The sequence below is a fragment of the Elephas maximus genome, chromosome 11 (assembly GCF_024166365.1).
Source record: "Elephas maximus indicus isolate mEleMax1 chromosome 11, mEleMax1 primary haplotype, whole genome shotgun sequence".
NCBI lineage: Eukaryota > Metazoa > Chordata > Mammalia > Proboscidea > Elephantidae > Elephas > Elephas maximus.
This window is the reverse complement of record NC_064829.1, coordinates 98850607-98871851: the sequence shown is the minus strand read 5'-3', so window position 1 is coordinate 98871851 and position 21245 is coordinate 98850607. Positions and strand designations below refer to the sequence as shown.

The 21245-nt window shown below is 41.6% G+C and overlaps 1 long non-coding RNA gene across 1 annotated transcript in view; it reads right to left on the bottom strand.

The window, feature by feature from the left end:
- LOC126085273 (uncharacterized) overlaps positions 1-21245 on the bottom strand; it is an 84269-nt gene that overhangs the window by 45848 nt on the left and 17176 nt on the right. The gene's annotated exons all lie outside the window — the stretch shown is intronic.

Here is a 21245-nt window from a genome sequence, read left to right as displayed (position 1 = left end):
AGCACTACTGAAGAAGAAGAATAAAGTAGGAGGACTCGCACTATTTGACCTCCGAATTTACTATAAAGCTATGGTAGTCAAAACAGCCTGATACTGGCACAATGACAGATACATTGACCAGTGGAATAGAATTGAGAATCCAAATGTAAATCCATCCACCTACAGTCACCTGATCTTTGCCAAGGGCCCAAAGTCCATCAACTGGGGAAAAGACAGTCTTTTTAATAAATGGCACTGGCAAAACTGGATGTCCATCTGCAAAAAAATGAAACAGGACCCATACCTCACACTGTATACAAAAAACTAATTTAAAATGGATCAAAGACCTAAATATAAAGCCAAAAACTATGAAGATCATAGAAGAAAAAATAGTGTCAACACTAGAGGCATTAACAGGGTAAAACCACAACTAACACACACAAACTCCAGAAGATAAGCTAGATAATTGGGATCTTCTAAAAATTAAACACTTATGCTCATCAAAATACTTCACCAAAAGAGTGAAAAGAGAACCTACAGACTGGGAAAAAAAAATTTGGTTGTTACAAATCAGACAAAGGCCTAATCTTTAAAATCTACAAGAAAATCCAACACCTCTATAACAAAAAGACAATGATCCAATTTAAAAATGGGCAGAGGAAATGAACAGACGCTTCACCAAAGAAGGTATTCAAGCGGCCAGCAGACACATGAGGAAATGTTTGCGATCACTAGCCATTAAACCCAGTGCCGTTAGAGAAATCCAAATCAAAACCACAAAGAGATACCATCTCACTCTGGCATCACTGGCATGAATCAAAAAAAAAGGAAATAACAAATGTTGGAGAGGCTGCAGGAAAATAAGACTCGTCACATGAATAGACATATGCACACCCATGTTCACTGCAACATTGTTCACAACAGCAAAAAGATGGAAACAACCCAGATGCCCATCAACAGATGAATGGATAAACAAACTGTGGTACATACACACAATGGAGTATTACTCAAAAATGAACAGCAATGAATCTGTGAAGCATCTTATAACATGGATAAATCTGGAGGGCATTATGCTGAGTGAAATAAGTCAAGCACAAAAGGACAAATATTGTATGAGGCCACTACTATAAAAACTCATGAAAAGGTTTACACACAAAAAGAAACAATCTTTGATGGTTATGAGGGAGCGAGAGTTGGGGATGAAAAAACACTAAATAGACAATAGATAAGTGGTAACTTCTGTGAAGGGCAAGACAGTACACAATACTGGGAAAGCCAGCACAACTTGTACAAGGTAAGGTCATTGAAGCTCCATAGACACATTTAACTCCCTGAGAGATCAAATTTCTGGGCTGAAGACTGCGTGGACCACGGTCTCAGGGAACATCCAGCTCAACTGGCATAACATAGTTTATAAAGAAAATGTTCTACATTCTACTTTGGTGAGTGGTGTCTGGGGTCTTAAAAGCCTGTGAGCAGACACCTAGGATACTCCACTGGTCTCACCCCTTCCGGAGCAAGAAAGAATGAAGAAAACTAAAGATACAAGGCAAAGAGTAGTCCGAAGGACTAATGGACCAGACCTACCACGGCCTCCACCAGACTGAGTCCAGTACAATGAGATGGTGCCCAGCTACCCACCACTGACTGCTCTGACAGGAATCACAATAGAGGGTCCCAGAGAGAGCTGGAGAAAAATGTAGAACAAAATTCTAATTCAAAAAGAAATATCAGACTTGCTGGCCTGACAAAGGCTGAAGATACCCTGAGACTATGGCTCCTGGACACCCTTTTAGCTCAGTAATGAAATCCCTCCTGAGGTTCACCTTTCAGCCGAAGAATGGACAGGGCCATAAAACAAAATGAGACTAAAGGGGCTCACCAGCCCTGGGGCAAGGACTAGAAGGCAGGAGGGGACAGGGAAGCTGGTAATAGGGAGCCCAAGGTTGAGAAGTGAGAATGTTGACATGTCGTACGGTTGTTAACCAATGTCATAAAACAATATGTGTACTGACCGTTTAGTGAGAAACTATTTTGTTCTGTAAACTTTCATCTAAAGTACAATAAGAAACATTTTTCAAAAAAATAAATATGTTCATCATGTTGTTCAGCCATCACCATTAGCCATTCCTCAATTTTCCCTTCATTCTTAACAGAAGCTCGGTGTCCCCTAAGCATTGAGTCCTCATTTCCTCCTCCCTCCTATCTACCCCTGTAACCACTAATAAAACTTTGATCTCTATACACTTTCCTGTTGTAGGTATTTTGTGCAAGTGAGCTCATACAATGTTTTTCCTTTCATGACTGACTTATTTCACTCAGCATAATGTTTTCGAGGCTCATCCACATTGTAGCATGTGTCTGGAGTGCATGGCATTTTTATGAACTGGCCTTGGAAATCACATAGCATCACTTCCATTGAACCTGACTAGTCAAGGTAGTCACCCAGGTTCAAAGGACAGAGACACAGACGCCATCTCCTGATGGGGGAGTGGCAAGGTTCTAGAAGAACACGTGTTAATGGGAGACATTGTTGAGGCCATCTTTGATTGGTTTGTTTGTTTTCCGGTCAGGCGTCATGATCACACATTTTATACACTCAGACAATGGGCATCCTGGAAGTTTCTATCAATGAGGCAGGAACTGGGCTGGGTATTCAACAAGGTGGTCCTGCTCTGTGAAGAAAAAGGGGGAAAGGCTGTGACTTTCTCACCTCTCAAAGGGGAATGTTGGGAGAGGCAGGAGCTTGAAAAAACCTCTCACTGGGCTGACAGTAGAGTTGGGATTAGAACCCAGGCCTCCCAATTTTATGGCAGAGGCTTTTCCATTCCACCAGGCTTCCCAGGAAAGGCAGCCCCTGGGTCTTATGCTGCTCAGGGGAAAACAAGTGAAAACATTTGTTGCCAACTCCAACACTAACTCCAAGCTCCCTAGGGACTCTCAAAGCTCACCTTCTCCCAACAGACTTGCAGGAACAGCCAAAGCTTATTGAGCACTCATTATGCACCAGACACTGTGCTAAGTACTTTTCAGCGAGATCTTACTGATTCTGACAATTATTCAATGCAGTGGGTGCTATGATTCCCACTCCACCTCCATGTTTCAGGTAAGAAAAATCAATGCTCAGAGAGGGAAAGTGACTACCCCAAGGAGGCACAGCTTGTCTGAGGGGATTCAGTCCTTTACTGGCATTACACTGCTGCCGCTGGCATTCGTGGGTTCACTTTGTTCTCTAACAGGGACATGGGTTCGAGTGTGGCAGGGGAACATGTTTCCCTTGTCAGATTCCTCTAGACTGGACTGAGGGATGGGAGGCCATCTTTAGAAAACACAACTGGCCACAAAAATGGAAAGAAATTCTAGATTTCATTTAGAGGTTTGTGAAAATAGAAATGGATTTTTTTTTTTTTTTCCTGATCCAAGTTCATGGACCCCATGAATTCTGTCCACAAGACTTTTGATCCCAGACTAAGAATCCCTGAACCAGAGCTAGGTGAGTTCAGGCACAAGAATTTCTGGGAGGATGGAAGAATTATGATGTTGTAAACAACAGCTCTAGAGGATGTCATTCATTTCTTCAACAAGTATTTATTGAGCTAGCATCCAAGGATATAATTACTAGTAAAACCAACACAGCCCCTGCTTGCCTGATACCTACTGAGGGAAACATTTATAATCACACTAATTAATATGCTATAATAACAAACCAAGACAAGACGCCTTGAGAGAAAGGATCCAGGCCCTATGAGAACCTACAAAAAGGAAGTGAGGGATCTTAAAAGCCTGGAAGCGGTCATCTAAGATACAACTATTGGTCTCTACTTGTCTGGAGCAAAAGAGAAAAAGGAAACCAAAGACTCAAAGAAGAAACTGGTATACGGGACAAATAGCCTACATGAACTGTGGTCTTATCTACCCTGAGACCAGAAGAACTAGATAATGCCCAGCTACCACTACCAATCGGAGGACTCCCAAGACTATTGCCCTGAGATACTCTTCAAACTTGAACCCAAACTAACCCCTGAGATCACCTTGGAGCTAAATAACAAATTGGCTAAAAAAATAATGAATACCACTGATAAGTACCGAGCTCCTTTAAAAAATTACCTTTATGAAACCAAACAGTCAACAGTTACTTTAAAACACAGATGAGAATGTAAGGGGGCAGGGAAACTACGTTAATGGAAACGTAACAACCAGAAAGGAAATAATGAGAATGTTCACCAATTGTGAAGAAAGTAACCAATGTCACTGAACAACTTATGTAAAGTTGTTTAATCTAAACTGCTGTGTAAACCTTCACCAAAGACACAATAAAATGTTATTAAAAAAAAAAAAAGGACATGAACTAGATTATGGGGTCAGGAAAACCCACTGCTGTCAAGTTGATTCCGACTCATAGCAACCCTATAGGACGGAATACAACTGCCCCATAGGGTTTCCAATAGTGGCTGGTGGATTGAAACTGCCGACATTTTGGTTAACAGCCAAACTTTAAATAAGTGACTGCTGAACTGGGGTCTGGATTCCTACCCTGCTCTAAACCAGCCCCGCATATGGCTCCCCACTGCCAGGGGACAGAGTCCAAGCACATGATCCTGGCTTTCAAGGTCTTTTATGAACTTAAAATGCAGAAACTTTTTGTTGCTACCCAACATCAGTCCTCCCTTTCTTCATTAATCAGTTTTTTTCAAGGCAGAAATGTGCCCATCTTTCAGATTGCTTTGGGCTGCCAGCCTCCCCTTAAGCTGGTGGTCAATGAGATGTAAGTGAAAGTTGTAGGGTAGAACATCTAGGAAAGCTCCTTGAGAAGGTTACAGACAAGTGGCATGTTTCCTTTTGCTCTGTTCTCTCCCATGACCACCATCTCCGTATTCCTGCCTGGAATGCAGACACGAAGAGCAGAGCTCCAGCAGCCATCTCGGACCATGAGACAACTTTGTTGATGGAAGCCACATCCATAAGATGGTGGAGCAGAAAGTTAGAAGAAGCTGGTCCTGATGACATGTTGGGGTACAACCCCAGCAAGGAAAGACCCTCACTGTGCATCCTGGCAGATAATCCAAAGAACTGACACATAGCCCTTTCCGGATTCATGTGTTCAGGGAAACTTACTGACGTGGGCAAGCAGGTGCTCTCCAGTGGCGGCCGGCTGGAGTATTTTCCTCAACCAACTAGCAAGGGACACAAGGCTATATACCATTCCAGCTGAGACCGAGGCTCATCGTTTTTCTCCCACATCCTTGGGCAGTCAGTGTTCCCAGGGACTTCACGTCCAAGCCCAGATGTTTTCCTTCTTGTTGCTAAGGCATTCTTCAGCCTTGGCCGCTGGCCCGGTCATGCCACTCCAGACCTTGTACCTTAGCCCAAGTCCATCCTGAATTCATTCCCAGCATGCTTCTGGGAAGAGCAAAGCTGATTCCATTAGGAGTGGATGCATATAGCTGAATAGCATTACCCTACATGACATTATAGAGTTCCTGTATCATTTCCAGGCTACTAACCTCCAGACTTCTTTAATACAAGCAAGAAATAAACATCCATCTTGTTTAAGCTACTATTATTTCTGGGCTCTGTAACTAGTAGCTACTTAATCCTTAATTGGTGCATCTCTATCACTGTCCCATTTGCCTCACTCCCCACACAATCACATCTGTGCATATGCCAGCCATTCCAAACTGCTCTCTGCCCTCCCACACCTCCCTACCTTTGCACCTGCCAAACCATCTTCCTGGAAGGCCCTCCCTTCTGTTCTCTCTTCCAGCTGGAAACTCCTGGCTCCTCAAAACCCTTCTCAAATGTCACCTCTGCTTTCCTTAATGCCACACAACCCCTGCCCCAGCAGAAATATTTGCTTTCATCTCTGTATGCCAGAACATTCTTTCAAACCTTTATTTGCACCTTTTGCATGATCCGAGCTTTTAAATTAACAACTAAGAACAGAGACACAGCATATATGAATACTTTCTTCTTTCTTAAAAATTCAAGCAATACAGGCTTCCCATTTCTTGCCTACCCCCAATTTTGCTGCTGTAAGATTGTTTTCTGTGCTTGTACACTTTTTGCTGGACATGTATATGTGTGTGCCTCAAAAAGCAGCTTTGGGTTGTTGTTGCATTCTATTTTTTTTCTTGCATAAATAGATCACAGTGTATTTATTGTTCAGTAACTGGCTTTTTTCAGTCAACAATGTATCTTCGAGCTCTTTCTTTGTCACTCCACAGAGTTGTCCCTCTTTCTTTTTAACAGCTGCATAGAATTTCATAGGATAGATGCAGTCAGTTTATTAACCTACTCACTACTGATGAACATTGAAGTAGCTCCCGGTTTTTATTATAAATGCTGATCAAAGGAAATAAATAAGAAGGACAAGAAGTACCTGGGTGGAGGAAGTGCGTCTTCAGATTCTGTGAACAGATTTTCATACATGCCTCTCTTTTCCACTAGATAAAATGCAGCAAACAAACCTGGATTTGGAACCACAGGCCTCAGGCACTGCCTTCAGGCCTGGGTTCAAGTCTCAGTTCTAGCACTTCCTGTTTTTGTGACCTTGGGCAAAGGTAACCACTCTGAACCTCCATTTCCTCTTCTATAAAATGGGCTTATAATACCTGCCTTCGAGGGTTCTTATGAAAACATACGATGCCTGTTTAGTGCTCAGCATGATGTAAACATTCAAAAAAGGCTGCTACTTTTCTTATAAATTTACACATACCTGCACCCTCTGACCCAGAAACCATACTCCTTCGTATTTGTCCAAGACACATGAAAACTCAAATCTTCTTTATTCATGGTTGCTGAAAATTAAAACATACTTGCATATGCCTCAAAAGGAGATGAATAATCAAGCTGTGGTACATCCATACCATGGGACACTACTCAGCAATAAAAAGGAACCAACTATCGATAAGCTCAATAACATGGCTGCACCTCAAAATCATTATATTGTAAGATTAGACAGGACTATAAAACAAAAAATAGTACATGTGAGGAATGTGCTTCTTAGTTCAATCAGATATATAAGACCTAATGGCAGCTCCTGTCCAAAAGCAGAATGAGAAGACAGGAAGGGACAAGAACTGGTCAAATTGACACAGGGAACCCGGGTGGAAAAGAGGAGTGTGCTGTCACATTACGGGGATTGCAACTAACTTCACAAAACAATATGTGTATAAATTTTTGAATGAGAAATTAACTTAAGCTGTAAAATTTTACCTAAAGCACAATTTAAAAAATCATTATATTGTACAAAAGAACTCAAACTCTAAAGATACATACTGCATGATTCCAGTCATATGAAGTTTTAGAGCAGACAAAATTAACCTACAGTGAAGTAAAGCAGACCAGTGGTTGCCTGAGGGTAGGGGGCTGAGTGGGAAGGGGCACAGGGGAATTTTCTGGAAAATGTAAATCTATATCTTTTTTTTTAAATAATTTTTATTGTGCTTTTTTTAAGTGAAAGTTTACAAATCAAGTCAGTCTCTCACACAAAAGCCCATGTACACCTTGCTACACACTCCCAATTACTCTCCCCCTAATAAGACAGCCCGCTCTCTCCCTCTACTCTCTCTTTTCATGTCCATTTCGCCAGCTTCTAACCCCCTCCACCCTCTCATCTCCCCTCCAGGCAGGAGATGCCAATATAGTCTCAAGTGTCCACCTGATCCAGGAAGCTCACTCCTCACCAGCATCCCTCTCCAACCCATTGTCCAGTCCAATCCATGTCTGAAGAGTTGGCTTCAGGAATGGTTCCTGTCCTGGGGCAACAGAAGGTCTGGGGGCCATGACCACCAGGGTCCTTCTAGTCTCAGTCAGACCATTAATTCTGGTCTTATGAGAATTTGCGGTCTGCATCCCACTGCTCTCCTGCTCCCTCAGGGGTTCTCTGTTGCGTTGCCTGTCAAGGCAGTCATCGGTTGTAGCCGGGCACCATCTAGTTCTTCTGGTCTCAGGATGATGTAGTCTCTGGTTCATGTGGCCCTTTCTGTCTCTTGGGCTCATAAACGCCTGTGTCCTGGGTGTCCTTCATTCTCCTTTGATCCAGGTGGCTTGAGACCAATTGATGCATCTTAGATGGCTGCTTGCTAGCATTTAAGACCCCAGGCACCACTCTTCAAAGTGGGATGCAGAATGTTTTCTTCATAGACTTTATTATGCCAATTGACTTAGATGTCCCCTGAAACCATGGTCCCCAGACCCCTAAATCTATATCTTTTTAAAAATATAATTTATTTTATTTTGCTTTCATTGTTATTGAGAATATACACAGCAAAAACATACACCAATTCAAGTTTCTACAGGTACAATTTAGCAGCATCGATTGCGTTCTTTGAGTTGTGCAACCATTCTCACCCTCCCTTTCTGAGCTATACAATTTTTTTTGTTTGTATTTTTTTTAATTGTGGTAAATGTATAGGTAACAAAATCATTGCCATTTCAACAGTCTTCACACATACAGTTCAGTGACATTAACTATGTTCATCATGTTATACAACCATCATCCCTTCCCATCCCCAAATTTTTATATTTTAATTGGGGTGGTGGTTACACAGGTGTGTACATTTGTGAAACTCATCCAACTTAAGATCTGTGCATATTCCTATATGTAAGTTATGCTTCAAATAAAAATAAAAAGATGCTTGACATCATTAGTCATCAGGGAAATGCAAATCAAAACCACAACACAATAGCACTCCACTCCCACTAGGGTAGCTATAACTTTAAAAAACAGAAAATAACAAGGGTTGACAGGGACGTGGAGAAATTGGCACCCTTGCTCATAGGAGTCTAAAATGGTGTAGCTACTGTGGAAAACAGCTTGGTGGTAACTCAAAAAGTTAAACATAGAATTACTATAAAACCAGACAAAAAACAAACCTATTGCCGTTGAGTTGATTTCAACTCATAGCGACTCTATAAGACAGTAGAACTGCCCCACAGGGTTTTCAAGGAGTGGCTGGTGGGTTCGAACTGCAGACATTTTGGTTAGCAGCCAATAATACATGTGAGGAATGTGCTTCTTAGTTCAATCAGATATATAAGACCTAATGGCAGCTCCTGTCCAAAAGCAGGGCCCCAGAATTACCATACAACCCAGCAATTTCACAATAGGAATATGTTATAAATTGAATTATATTTCCCTGAAATATGTATTGTAAACCCTAATCTCTGTGTCGGTGGTTATAATCCCATTTGGGAATGGGTTGTCTTTGTTATGTCAAAGAGGCAGGGCTAGTTTAGGGTGTATCTTGAGTCAATTTCTTTGGAGATATAAAAGAGATTAAACAAGAAAGCAGAGATGGGGAAAGAGAGATGCCAAGCCACATGAAGATCACTAGGAGTAGAAGCTCAAAAAGACAAGCACCTTCCTCCAGAGCCAGCAGAGAGAGAAAGCCTTCCTCTAGAGACAGCACCCTGAATTTGGACTTCTAACCTCCTTAGCTGTGAGAAAATAAATTTGTGTTTGTAAAAGCCACCCACTTGTGGTATTTCTGTTATACCAGCACTAGGTAACTAAGACAGGAAGGATATACCCAAAAGAATTGAAAACAGATGTTCAAACAAATACTTGAACATGAATGCTCATAACAGCACTATTCAGTATAGCAAAATGGTAGAAACAGCCCAAACATCTATCAAATGATGACTCGATGAACAAAATGTGCTATATCCATACAGTGGAATATTACTCAGCCAGTAAAAGTAACAGAGTACTGACACATGCTACAACATGGATGAACCTTGAAAACACTGTGCTAAGTGAAAGAAGCCAGACACAAGAGGCCACATATTGTGTGATGCCATTTTTATGAAATGTCCAAAATAGGCCAATCCAGAGAGGTAGAAAGTAGACTAGTGGTTGCCTAAGGATTGTGGGGGTGGGGGGAGGAATGAGGAGTGACTGCTTAATGGGTACGAGGTTTCAGAATTACATAGAGATGATGGTTGTACAACATTGTAAGTACTAAACACCACTGAATTGTAAACTTTAAAATGGTTAACTTTATATTGTGTAAATTTTACTGTAATAAAATAACAAATACAATACTGTTACTAATATTGCTACCCTTGCTGCTTCCTTCTTTGTATCCTCCCCAACTGGCCGGCCTGGGTGGAGACCTATTTGTTTACCAAATGAGTGAATGAGGGGGGCAATAAATTAGTGAATGATGTCTGGGGCAGGATCTGGGCTCATGAAATATCGCTCCTGCAATCCTTCACACCCAAGAGGCTTTTTTATTTACAAACATGGAGGCTGTGTGCACCCCACCCAGGGTGCACTTTGGCTCAACAGACAGAGCCTTCCAGCAATCACATCCCTTGTAATACATGGATCATCACTAGACACAATTATTGAGCCCATTCTCTGTGCCACGTGCCAGAGAGACAGCAGGACCCAACATAGGCGAAGATTCCGGCCCTAGAATACTCCAAACAAATACGTAACAAATATGTAGCTTGATGTCCAAAACTCACTGCCGTTGAGACTCATAGCGACCATATACAGAGTAGAACTCCCCGATATGGTTTCCAAGGAGCACCTAGTGGATTTGAACTGCTGACATTTTGATTAGCAGCCGTAACTCTTAACCACTACACCACCAGGGTTTCCAGCTTGATGTCAGGCAGCACTAAATGCAATGAAGAAAAATTTGAAAAGGGGCTAAGGGGCTGGAGATAGATCCCTGGGTGGTGTAAACTGTTTGTACTCAACTACTAACCACAAAGGTTGATGGTTCAAACCCACTCAGCAGCACCATGGAAGAAAGACCTGGCAATCTGCTTTCATAAAGACTATAGCCTAAAAGAAAGAAAGAAAAAAATGACCTATGGGGTAATTCTGCTCTAACACATGGGGTTGCCATAAGTTGGAATTGACTCAATGGCAATGGCTTTGTTTTGTTTTAACAGACTGGCGAAGGCAAGGGTTGGGCTCTGCTTTGTAATGCATGGTCCTGGCAGGCCACTCTGAGCAGGAAACACGGGCAGAGGCGTGATTAATGCAAGAGCGTCAGCCAGGTGGAGATCTGGGGAAAGGGCATTTGCCAATGAAAACCAGCCAGTGCAAAGACCCTGAGTTGGTTTCCTGCTTACTAGTGTTCAAGGAACAGAGAGGAGGCTAGCGTGGGCTGGGAATGAGCAAGGGGTTGAGGGCGGGAGGAGATAAGAGCAAAGAAGTATTCGGGGCCAGGTCATTTAGGAAACATGGGCTGTGGGAAAAACTTTGGCTTTTACTTCAAATAAGACGGGAGCCATGGAAGGGTTGGGAGCAGAAGAGGGACATGAGTTGACTTAGGTGTTAACAGGTTCCCATGGCTATTGTGGCGAGAAGAGACTGTGGGAGATAAAATGTGAAGGCAAAGTAGGGAGGCCAGTGAGGAGGCTACTGCAATTGTCCAAACTAGCAATAATGGTGGAAGCAGAGGCACTGAGATGTGGTTAGACTCTGGTGATATTTTGAAAGTGGAGGCAACAGGAACAGCTGGAGGATTTGGACGTGGTGGTGTGAGAAAAAGACAGGAGTCAGCAATGGCTCTGAGGTTTGGGGCCCGAGCCACTGAGCTGGGAAATGTTCCAAGCTGTTTCATATGTCCAGGCCTTTGTGCACTCTGCTCCCCCTGCCTGGAATGACCTCCCTGTTCCCTTTCCCACCCCCAGTCTTAGCTTCGCCCCTGTTCCCCTTCACGGTGGGGCCCAAATGTCACCATTTCTGGAAGCTTCTGTTTAAGCAACTCTAGTTCAGTGAGGTGTACCCTTCTGCATGCCCAAAACACCCTGCTAGTCTCATCCCTGGAATAGACCAATTGAGTCCATCTGCCAACAATTCACACCAAGTGGGGCGAGGCTCTGGCTTTAATCTGGCAGCAAATCCATCTACAGGAAATTCCCTCGAGCTTGTTCATTCATTTAGCAAATATTTATTGAGCACCTACTGTGTGCCAGGCCCTCTGATATGCACTGGGGAGACATCAGGGAACAAGAGAGAGATATCCCCTCCCTCATGGGGCTCTCTCTAGTACGGGAGAGGGACAGTAACCAAGAGGGAGTGAAAGATTCAGGGCGTCAGATGATGATGGAGGAAAAAGAGAGATTCCATGTGCATTGGAGGTTGCAGTTATTAATAAGGTGGTCAAGGAAGGCTTCACTGAGGAGGTGACATTCAAGCAGCGACTTGAAGGAGGCAAGGGAGGAACCATGTGGATATTGGGGGAAGAATATTCCAGGTTTAGGATTCAGCAAGTACAAAGGTACACCTCTGCCTGGAATGTAGGAAGAATGTAGGAGGCAGTAGCTGCAGCTGGTAATTGGGGGCGGGGTGGCTGGAGGGGAAGACAGGGTGAGCAATGATGGCAGAAAAGGAATGGGGGGCAATCCTGCAGGGCCTTATGGGCCATGGAGAGGACTTTGTTTTGACTGTGAGGGAAGTGGCAGACACGAGAGGCTCTGAGCAGAGGAGAGATGTGAGCTGATACAAGTTTCAGCAGGATTACCCTAATAATAAGATTGATAATTGACATTTGTTGAGGACTTCCTATGAACCAGGTAACATGCAGAACGCTTTGTGTGGATGATAGAAGACTCTCTGTCCATTCAACTGTTTTTCAACAGTTTTATTGAAATGTAATTCACATACCTTATTATTCATTCATTTAAAGTATACAATTAACTGGTTTTTAGTATATTCTTAGTTACACGTCCATCAGCACAACCAATATTAGAACATTTTCATCATCTCAGAAGGAAACCTCTTAGCAGCCACCACTCAACCCCCCTAATCCCCCACCAATCTATTTTCTGTCTCTATGGATTTGCCTATTCTGAATATTTCAAGTAAGTAGAATCTTATATTATTTGCCCTTTTGTGTCTGGGTTCTTTCATTTCACTTATGTTTTCCAGGTTCATCCATGTTGTAGCATGTATCAGTACTTCATTCATTTTTATGGCTGAGTATATTTCATTGTATGGATAGATCACATATTGTTTATTCATTCATCCGTTGGATTGTTTCCACTTTGAAACTATTACGAGTAATGTTGCTATGAACATTTGTGTACAAGTTTTTGCATGGAAGTATGTCTTCGTTTCTTTTGGATACTACCTAGGAGCAAAATTGTTGGGTCATATGGTAACCCTCAGCAGCCCTGGTGGCACAGTGGTTAAGCACTCAGCTACTAACCAAAGGGTCGTTTGAATCCATCAGCAGCTCTGCAGGAGAAAAATATTGCAGTCTGATTCCATAAAGATTTACAGCCTAGGAAACTATGCTCTGTGGGTCTAGAGGTCTTAGTTCCAAAGGGAGGAATGTTACCACCTGGAAACACATCACTGATTCCATTGAACTGGAAGCTAAGAACGCCACCTGGCCACTTTGGGCTCCTCGTGCCTCTGGATCAACAGGCGAAGAAGGGAGTTACCACACTGGCTGGTGTGATTGACCCTGATCATGAAGGAGAAATCAGATTGATATTACATATTGTGGAAACCCTGGTGGCGTAGTGGTTAAGTGCTATGGCTGCTAACCAAAAGGCTGGCAGTTTGAATCCACCAGGCACTCCTTGGAAACTTTATGGGGCAATTCTACTCTGTCCTATAGGGTCGCTATGAGTCAGAATCGACTTGATGGCAGTGGGTTTGGTTTGGGTTTTGGTTATTACATAATGCAGGTAAAGAAAAGTATTTTGGAATACAGGAGATCCCTTAGGAGCGTCTCTTAGTACTACCATGCCCTGTGGTTAAAGTCAATGGAAAACTACAGCAACTCAATTCTGACATGATACTAATAGCCCAGATCCTTCAAGAATGAAGGTTTGGGTCACTCCACCAGGCAAAGAACCATGACCAGCAGAGGTGCTTGCTGGGAATGGGTGGTGGAAGAAGGTAGTTCTAAGTACCAGGCACCACCACATGAGCAGTTGCAGAAATGAGAACTATAATTGTTATCAGCATTTCTTCCTTGCTTTATTATACGTGTATGTGTGACATATATGTATGTATATATATATATATATTTTTATATATATACCACTTTCGATGAAGGACAGAACAGGTAGAAAGAAACTCAACAAACATACAGAAGATCTAAATATCACAATCATGCTACTTGACCACATAGACATATACAGAACACTACACCCAACAACAGCATAGTACGAATTTTTCTCCAACACACACAGATCATTCTCTAGAATAGATCATATTTTAGACCACAAAGCAAGCCTAAATAAATTCAAAAATATCAAAATAATACAAAGCATCTTCTCAGATCACAACGCTGTGAAATTATAAATCAATAACAGGAATAAAACGTGTTTGTCAGTTTCTCATACTGTGGGGGATAGCATGTTGCTGTGATGCTGGAAGCTATGCCACCAGTATTCAGATACCAGCAGGGTCACCCACCGTGAATAGGTTTCAGCTAAGCTTCCAGACTAAGACAGACTAGGAAGAAGGACCTGGCAGTCAACTTCTGAAAAGAACTAGCCGATGAAAACCTTATGAATAACAGTGTAACGTTGTCTGATATAGTGCTGGAAGATGAGTCCCTCAAGCTGGAAGGCACTCAAAAGGCAACTGGGAAGAGTTGCCTCCTCAAAGTAGAGTTGACGTTAATAACATGGACGGAGTCAAGATTTCGGGACCTACATTTGCTGATGTGGCATGACTCAAAATGAGCAGAAACAGCTGCAAACATCCATTTATAATTAGAACCTGGAATGCATGAAGTATGAATTGAGGAAAATTGAAAATCGTCAAAAATGAAATGGAACACATAAACATCAATATCCTATGCATTAGTAAGCTAAAGTGGAGTGGTATTGGTCATTCTGAATTGGACAATCATATGGTCTACTATGCTGGAAATGACAACTTGAAGACAAATGGCGTTGCATTCATCATCAAAAAGAACATTTCAAAAATCTATCCTGAAGTACAATTCATATAACCATAAGCCTAAAAGGAAGACCAGTTAATACGACCATTATTCAAATTTACGTACCAACCACTAAGGCCAAAAATGAAGAAACTGAAGATTTTTACTAATTTCAGCAGTCTGAAATTGATCTAACATGCAATCAGTATGCATTAATCAATTACTGGTGATTGGAATGTGAAATTTGGAAACAAAGAAGAAGGATTGGTAGTTGGAAAATATGGCCTTGGTGATAGAAACTATGCTGGAGATACCATGACTGACTTTTGCAAGACCAACAACTTTTTCATTGCAAATACCTTTTTTTGCCAACATAAATGGGACTATACACATGGACTTCGTCAGATAGGATGCACACAAATCAATACATCTGTGGAAAGAGACGATGGAAAAGCTCAAAATTACCAGTCAGAACAAGGCCAGTGGCTGACCGTGAATCAGACCATCAACTACTCCTGTGCAGGTTCAAGCTGAAACTGAAGAAAATTAGAACAAGTCCACAAGAGACAAAGTATGACCTCGAGTATATCCCACCTGAACTTGGAGACCATCTCAAGAATAGGTTTGACAGATTCAACTCTAATGACTGAAGACCAGACAAGTTATGGAATGACATCAAGGACATCATACCTGAAGAAAGCAAGAGGTCATTAAAAAACAGGAGAGAAGAGCAGCTAGGGATAAATGAAAAGTCACCTACAAAGGAGAGTCAATAAGAATAAGCTCGGACTACTCGGCAGAAACCATGCAGGCAAGAAGGCCGTGGGATGACTTATATAAAGCATTGAAAGGAAAAAACTGCCAGCCAAGAATCATATATCCAGCAAAACTGTCTCTCAAATATGAAGGCAAAATTAGGACATTTCCAAATAGAAGTTTATGGAATTTGTAAAAACCAAACCAAAACTACAAGAAATACTAAAGAGAGTTCCCTGGTTAGAAAATTAATAATATCAGATATCAACCCAAGACTTGAACACTGGACAGAGCAATCAGTTGTCAACCCTGATAGGGAAATCACAAAAATAAATCAAGATTTAAAAAAAATGCTCAAAACGGGGAAACAGCGATGTCATTATATAAAAGAAGACAACATTAAAACAATAAAGAGAGACTAAGAACTGTAGTCATAGATTTTTCAAATGGAAAGAAAGAAAAGGCAATAAAAAGGAATAAAAGTTAGGTTTAAACTTAAAAAATAGGGTAAATATTAAGGTAACCACAAAGGAGACTAACAATCTTACTCATCAATATAAAATACAAGAAAAAAAAAATAAAGACTCAGCAGAAACAAAATCAACTACAACGAATAAGAGGAAAAGGCTATATATAAAGATAAGCTACTCAGCACAAAAAATTAAGTGGGAAAAAGAAACTGTCAACAACACACACAAAAAGACATCAAAATGACAGCACTAAGCTCATACCTATCCATAATTATGCTGAATGCAAACGGACAAAATGCACCAATAAAGAGACAGAGAGTGGCAGAAAGGATTAAAAAAACATGATCTATCTATATGCTGCCTACAAGAGACATACCTTAGACTTAGAGACACAAACAAAATAAAACTCAAAGGATGGAAAAAATACATCATATTAAGCAAACAACAATCAAAAAAGAGCAGGAATGGTAATATTAATTTCTGATAAAATAGACTTTAAATTTAAATCCACCACAAAGGGTAAGGAAGGACACTATATAATGATTAAAGGGACAATATACCAGGAGGACATAACCATACTATATATTTATGCACCCAATGACAGGGCTGCAAGATACATAAAACAAACTCTATCGGCATTGAAAAGTGATAGACAGCGCCACAAGCATAGTAGGAGACTTCAATACACAAATTTCAGTGAAGGACAGAACATCCAGAAAGAAGCTCAATAAAGACACGGAAGATCTAAATGCCACAATCAACCAACTTGACCTCACAGACATAAACAGAACACTCCTCCCAACATCAGCCAAGTATACTTTCTTTTCCAATGCACATGGAACATTCTCTAGAATAGACCACATATTAGGTCATAAAGGAAGCTTTAGCAGAATCCAAAACATTGAAATATTACAAAGCATCTTCTCTGACCATAAGGCCATTAAGGTAGAAATCAATAACAGAAAAAGCAGGGAAAAGAAATCAAACACTTGGAAACTGAAGAATACCCTGCTCAGGAACAACTGGGTTATAGAAGACATCAAGGATGGAATAAAGAAATTCATAGAATCCAATGAGAATGAAAACATTTCCTATGAGAACCTTTGGAACACAGCGAAAACAGTGCTAAGAGGTCAATTTATATTAATAAATGCACACATACAAAAAGAAGAAAAGGCCAAAATCAAAGAATTATCCCTACAACTTGAACAAATAGAAAGAAACCCTCAGGCACCAGAAGAAAACAAATAATAAAAATTAGAGAGAATTAAATGAAATAGAGAACAGAAAAACAGTTGAAAGAGTTAACAAGGCCAAAGCTAGCTCTGTGGAAAAAAAAAAAAAAAAAAACAGGAGAGAAAGAAAAGACCTAGATGGATGTCAGAAGAGACTCTGAAACTTGCTCTTGATCGTCCAGTAGCTAAAGCAAAAGAAAAAAATGACGAAGTAAAAGTGCTAAACACAAGATTTCAAAGGGTGGCTCTAGAAGACAAAGTCAAGTACTGTGGTGACATATGCAGAGACCTGGAGATAGAAAATCAAAAGGGAAGAACATGCTCAACATTTCTCAAGCTGAAAGGACTGAAAAAAAAAAAAAAGAATCAAACCTTGAGAAACCTGAAGGATTCTAAAGGGAAAACGTTAAACAATGCAGGAAGCATCAAAAGAAGATGAAAGGAATACACAGAGTCACTATACCAAAAACAGTTGGTTGACATTCAGCCATTTCAGGACGTAGCATATGGTCAGGAACCAATGGTACTGCAGGAAGAAATCCAAGCTGCTCTGAGGGCATTGGAGAAAAACAAGGCTCTGTGAATTGACAGAATACCGATTGAGGTGTTTCAACAAACAGATGCAGCACTGGAAGTGCTCACTTGTCTACGCTAAGAAATTTGGAAGATAGCTACCTGGCCAACTGACTGGAAAAAGATCCCTTTATGCCTATTGCCTAGTGACAAGAAAAGTGATCCAACCAAATGTGGATATTATCGAACAATATCATTAATATCACATGCAAGCAAAATTTTGCTGATGATCATTCAAAAGTGGCTGCAGCAGTATATCTACAAGGAACTCCCAGAAATTCTAGCTGGACTTAGAGGAGGACATGGAACCAGGGATATCACTGCTGACGTTAGATGGATCCTGGCTGAAAGCAGAGAATACCAGAAAGATGTTTACCTGTGTTTTATTGGCTATGCAGAGAAATTCGACTGTGTGGATCATAATAAATTATGGACAACATTGCAAAGAATGGGAATTCTAGGACACTTAATAGTGCTGTTGAGGAACCTGTACATAGACCAAGAGGTAGTCATTCAAACAGAACAAGGGGATACTGTGTGGTTTTAAAGTGAGGAAAGGTGTGCGTCAGGGTTGGATTCTTTCACCATACTTACTCAATCTGTATGCCGAATAAATAATCCTAGAAGCTGGACTATATGAAAAAGAATGTGGCATCAGGATTGGAGGAAGACTCATTAACAACCTATGATATGCAGATGACACAACCTTGTTTGCTGAAGGAGAAGAGGACTTGAAGCACTTACTGATGAAGATCAAAGACCACAGACTTCAGTATGGATTACACCTCAACATAAAGAAAACAAAAATCCTCACAACTGGACCAATAAACAACATGATAAATGGAGAAAATATTGAAGTTGTAAAGGACTTCATTTTACTTGGATCCACAATCAACACCCATGGAAGCAGCAGTCAAGAAATCAAATGATACATTGCACTGGGCAAATGTGCTGCAAGAGACCTCTTTAAAGTGTTAAAAAGCAAAGAAATCACTTTGAAGACTAAGGTGGGCCTGACCCAAGCCATGCTATTTTCAGTCGCCTCACATGCATGTGAAAGGTGGACAATGAATAAGGAAAATCTAAGAAGAATTGACACCTTCGAATTATGGTGTTGGGGAAGAATACTGAATATTCTTGAATATTGAATATGGACTGCCAGAAGAACGAACAAATCTGTCTTGGAAGAAGTACAGCCAGAATGCTCCTTGGGAGTGACGATGCTGAGACTTCATCTCACGTACTTTGGACACGTTATCAGGAGAGACCAGTCCCTAGAGAAGGACATCATGCTTGGTAAATTAGAAGGTCCGTGAAAAAGAGGAAGACCACCAATGAGATGGATTGACACAGTGGTTTCAAGGTTCGACTGAAGCATAACGATGATTGTGAGGATGGCACAGGTTCAGGCAGTCTTTCTTTCTGTTGTACACAGGGTCACTATGAGTCAGAACCGACTCCACGGCACCTAACAACAACAGGGATGGGAGGGGGAGGGAAGGAAAATCACTAACTAGAGAGAAGACACATGTTAACCTTGGTGAAGGAAAAAGCAGTACACAATATGAGGGAAGTCAGCACAACATAACCAGTGCAAGGGAAGACACTGAGAGATACATGAGAACAAAAGGCAACGAAGATAAGTACTATAATATACACAATCCTGCAACAACAATAATAACAAACAACAATTTATGAGTGGATACATAGGTATATACGTATGCTGAATAGGCGTGGGAGGGCATATGGGAGTGCACCCACATGCATATGTAGGTTTGGCTATGGATATTTCTACATACATATTTGTATGCACTGCATGTATACGTATCATAGATACATGTATAATAATATGTATAATAGAGCACAGAGGGGGCACAGTTAGGGAAACAACCTAGATATAACCAAACACCTCAAGGGACAGAATTACTGGGCTTGAAGGCTAAGAACCATAGTCCTATGCAACATCTAGGTCAGTTGGTACAGCGTAGTTCATAAAGGCAACTTCTACATCCTATTTTGGTGAATAGTGTCTGGGATCTTAAAAGCTTGAGAGCAGCCATCTAAGATACAACTATTGGTCTGTTTCCTTCTGAAGCAAAGGAGAGTGAAGAAAACCAAAGACTCAAGGAAACACGTGGACCACAAGAACCGCAGCCTCCACCAGCCTGAGACCAGAAGAACTAGATGGTGCCCAGCTACCACTACCTACCGCAGTAACAGGATCACAATAGAAGTTCCTGGTTAGAGTGCAGGGAAAAATGTAGAATAAAACTCAAATTCATAAAAAAAAGACCAGAGTTACTGATCTGAGAGAGACTGGAGGAACCCTCAAGACTATAGCCCTTGGACACTCTTCTAACTTAGAACTGAAGCCATTCCCTGAGATCACCTTTCAGCCAAATAATAGACAGGCCTGTAAATAAACAATAACACACTTGCGGAAAGTGCTCCTTGGAACAACCATCTATATGAGACCAAAAGGACAACATCTGCCCAGAACCAAAGATGAGAAGGCAGGATGGGTCAAGAAAAATGGTCAAATGGAAACCGGGAACTCAGAGTGGTGATGCAGACAGTGCTAACATCGCAGGGAGTGCAACATATGTCATGGAACAATTTGTGTATAAACTATTGAATGGGAAAGTAATTTACATAAATTTTCCCCAAAAGCACATCATCACTAAAAGACCCAGGCATCAAGGTCTCGGCCCTTGCTACTATCATCTAAACCAAAAAACCAAACCCGTTGCTGTTCACTCAATTCCGACCCGTAGTGACCCTACAGGACAGAGTAGAACTGCCACATAGGGTTTCCAAGGAGCGGCTGGTGGATTCCAACAGCCAACCTTTTGATGACCAACCTGGGATCTTAACCACTGGTTCACCAGGGCTCCACTGTCATCTTAAGCGCTGCCTAACCACTCCCCCCGCCCCCATGCTTAACCCGCTCCTGCCTCGTGGATGTACCCGAACTACATTTCCCACAAGTCTCAGTCATGGAACTACAACTCCCATAAGCCTCTGCTTCCCAAGGTTGTATGCCCTTCATCCAGGAGAATAAACAAAATGCTGTCAGAATAGTTAGTTGCATTTTTCCTCACCTCCCCCTTCAAATTCCATTCCACCAGCACAGTAGTCCACCCCAGAGCCAGAGTCCCGGCATCTTCTCCTTCAAGTACCCCCTCCACGAGCAACTTGCCTCAGTTTATCCAATGAGACCCCAAGAAGCATCCGCCCCCCACCCCTGCACCCCGGATGCTCAGGGCTGTGGGCTGCAGGTCTAGTGAACCGCCTGTCCTAAACGCGCTAGGGCCACGGCTGCGCGTTGGATGCAAAGCCTGGGGCGGGAGTGAGCAGTG